Here is a 4,252-nt window from a genome sequence, read left to right as displayed (position 1 = left end):
TTCATTTAGTGGTTGTGCGTTAATTTAATGAATTTTTAGTTGCAAATACAAGTTTATTTATGTGTTTTCGGTTTGCGAGAGAGAGAGGTCGTAAAACTAGGACCACTAAATTGATGGCCAGTGTGAGTGGGTCGACATGAGGTTCAGCTCGAGAGAGTGAACCCTAGTCCTATGTCCACACACTCAGCTCGAGAGAGTGAGTGGGTTAAGGCGGAGACTGTTCTTCATGCGGCAAGTGGGTGTCCGAGAGGAACGCATTTGAAACGGGGTATGTGACTTGAGAGAGAGCTTATCCCCCTTAAAGTCTGGCCTAATCAAATACTCAATGAATTTACTATCAAAAGCATGTACCCAATGATTTAGTTTATCCCGTATTCCTATCACATCCCAAGAATTCCGTCTCCATACTTGTATTTTTCCTTATTTTCACTGTTTTAGTTGTTTCTTGCTTACAAACCCCCATTTGATACCTGACGCTTGCGTCACCCTTTTTAATTTGTTCATTCGCCAAAGTCTTTAGCTACGATTAGCTTTAGCAATTTTCGCACTTAACCACTAATTCACACGCCTACTCCCTTGGGACTCGACCCAACCCTTGGTTGGGTTACTAAACTATTGTACAATCGTAGACAATTGCATCGAAAGTTGTGTCTTGATTACGCAAACATCATGCATATATCATCAAATGGGAGATATGCATATCCTTAATCAACATGGAGGTACAATATTCTTTGGCAACCATATCAGAAACACCTAAACTTACTCATTCTTGCCCTGGAATAAAAAATAATTATCGGAGCATACTTAGTCAATTGAGTGAACTTCAAATCATATTCCTTCACACTCATATTTCCTTGATGAAGATTGATGAATTCAAGTACTTTTGCTTCTCTCATCTCAAGAGGAAAGAAATGATCAAGAAACACATATTTGAATTTCTCTCAATCAAGAGGACTCTCTCTTCCTTTTATTGGTTGAACAAAACTTGAGAAACACCCTTGAGTTGATAAGTGGACAACTCCACTTTCTCTACCATAGACAATCCCATAATTCCACTATCTTGTATACCTCATCAATGAATTCTTGAGGATCTTCATCAACTTTTGACCCATGAAACTCTAGGGGATTCATCCTAGTGAAGTCATTTATCCTTGTTGCCGTCGTGCCCATTTTTGAATTCACGGGAGTAATGACCTCTCTATTAGCTTGGGCCGTCATAACTTGAGCCAACACTTGGAAAATGACTCAGGATTCGACATGAGTCACTTGTTTGGCAAAAGGGTCAACTAGAACTTGGAGAACCTTGAGCTCCACATTGTTGCACATATTCATTCTCACATAAGCTCTTCTAGAGGTCATATTCTGATAATCATCGAACATGATTATGGAGAATGATCTTTATAGAGATAGACTATATGAAAAGACTTTAGAGTAATAAAAGAAGTGAAGTTTCCTAAATATTTTGTAGCTTCCTATTCATAAATGTGGCGCGCTTCACACTATGAACAAGACTTTACTCAATGAGGCTTGTCAGATATCTTAGGACATTTTTCTAAAACCTTGTGCTCTAAATACCAAGTTTGTCACGGTCCAAAATACACCCTAGACATGTCATGGCGTATAGGACCCCGAGAGGTCCTACACAAGCCACTAGACATACATTCATCACAATATAATAGAGAAAAGATAATAGATAAAGTACTCTTATATTATGAAAGGAACATAAGTGCGGAAATATACCAAGTCTCGACAAGCCAATCTAAAACATCAAGAGTGGATGGAAAATAACTCATACACACATACATGACATCAAAAGTAAAGTCTTCATGGTCTCTCCCTCGGAGTATGAGGACTCACCAGTCCAAAGCAATAAGTAACAATTTGTATCTAGCCACGAGTGGAAAGAGAGAAAGCATCGAATCCTATATTATTAAATAATTTAGGCACAAGTATGCATTAGTATATATAATGTACTAAGTATGAGGGATATGCATAATACATGAAACATGATCATAAAGGGGACATTATAGAAAATATGATATGCATGATCAAGCTAAAATATAGTAAAATATAGTAAATATGAGAGGGTTTGGGTAGATTTTGGAATAGAAGGGTAGTTATAGGACTTAGAATTAGAGTAAAAACAACATAGTATAGGTATTAAATGCATATGAAAACACCCAAATATCCTTATTAAATAAATGTCAAACAGTCCTACGGGTTTTACTTACGGTTCGTAGAAGTTTCTACGGTCCGTACTGGTCAACTGTAGAACCAACTTCAAAAACCCATAATTTGTTCAACATTCCACGAAACACTTTTACGAGTCATCGACCTTTCTACGATTTGTAGACCCCATCCATAGTCCTCAACTTTGAGTCCAAAATTTCACTAAGTGTATAAACATTTTACGGAACCCATCTGCATTCCACCAAACTTTCTACGACCTATTGTTCTCTTCTGTAGACCTAGATCCTAATTCAATCCTCTAAATCCTTCCTACGGATGTCATCTACGGTTCATTCAAATTCCCACGGTTCGTCCTGTCAAGTCGCAGGTCAGACTTCAGGAACTTAAAATTCCAAAGGACTCAACTTCAGGTCTACGACTTCTTTCCTACGACCCATAGGACATCCTACTGTCAATAGATAGGACTCGTAGATGACAACATCAGTGAATTTTTTTATTACTAATCTTTCCTACTCGACTTTCTAATTTTCGAGATGTTACATAAGTAGTGCAAAGATTAGTAATGCATAGTTTATTTATATCAAGTGTTTGGTTCATTGCTTCCCACCCTCATCTTGTGTTTGGATTAAAACTCTACAAAAAGCTTCTTCCCAATTATACCCTTCAATTATTATGAGATTTTCTATTTCATGTAATCGGGTCAAGGTAGATAATTGCCGGACAATAGTATTTTTTATGGCCTTCTAACTAGCTAGGAGAAGAACAATTTTGTTGCCATATTTGTTATTTTTGCACTTGAATTATTTAAGGGTAAATCATTTTCATCTTAATAAATTGGTCACTCACAAAATGATAAATTTCAATTTAAAAAAGATAGACCATCTACTTTAAAATAAAAAGATGGTAAACAATAGTAAAATCGAATAAACCATCTATATTTTCACATAAAATTACAATAGTAAAATCCTATGTATTACAATTGAAATTTTAATATGTATGCAATTTTATAAATTGTTCAAAATAGAAATAATTAAAATACCACATCTATATCGAAAAATAATAATTATATTTTTACCAGCCATAAGGCATTCCCCAGGAGAACATGATCATTATTTGTCTTTCAATTAGTAAATGTTAAACGACTCACAATTCAAATATTGTATTGATTTGTATTGAATTTATTTAGCAACAAACAACTCTCTCTAAATAATAAAATTTGTAAGCTAATTTATTTAAATAAATTTACTAGTACTAATATAAAACATAAAATCAAGAAAATAATCAAAATGATTAAAATAATTTGAGGGATATTTTTGTCTTTACATACGTTAATCCCAAGGTATTAAATCATATGTATTACTAATAACAAAATGGAAGGTCTTAGTAACACATCTTATAATACCATGTAGGGTGTATAACTAATCCATGGATTAGTTATACATAGGCCCAACATTCCTACCAAACATAGTACTAAATAATACCATACATAATACATGGACTACTTCTCCTAATACTTCCTACCAACCGACCCCTTAGAGGGTTAATTGTGTAACTTATGTTGTCTAGGTATTCACCAAATCTCGACGGTTCAGAAATATCAAATCTACCGATTGAGTGAGCATATCTGATTTATGATCACTATGGAAAGTTCAAAGGGGAAACCTTTTTGTCCTAAGACAATTAATTCTTACTTACGAATCACACAGTTTTTCATGCATATGTTTTAACAACATAGTCATTCTCCATTCATATGGGGACTTGTTAGGTTTCTTTAAGGGTGAGCTTTAAGAGAAAAGAGTGTCTAAACTGAAAAATAGAGGGAACATAAAGTTCATTTCTCCCTCATTGGTGGTGAAGAAGAGATCTTTTGTGAGTCTACTAAGAAATACTCTTTCTAGCTGTTAAAGAGCTTAGAAGAGGATCTTCCCTCACGCCATTGTCGCTCGCTCGCTCACTCACTTTGGCTCTTTGTCCTATCTCCTTCTTCCTCTTCCCAGGAATGAAGAATTTTCGGAAAAAAAATATTTTCGTTTTTTATTTTTGTTTATAGATTTCTCTAACT

Source organism: Solanum tuberosum, unplaced genomic scaffold (assembly GCF_000226075.1).
Source record: "Solanum tuberosum cultivar DM 1-3 516 R44 unplaced genomic scaffold, SolTub_3.0 scf00009, whole genome shotgun sequence".
Classification (NCBI taxonomy): Eukaryota; Viridiplantae; Streptophyta; class Magnoliopsida; order Solanales; family Solanaceae; genus Solanum; species Solanum tuberosum.
The sequence above is the reverse complement of the archived record's forward strand: the minus strand, read 5'-3'. Positions refer to the sequence as shown.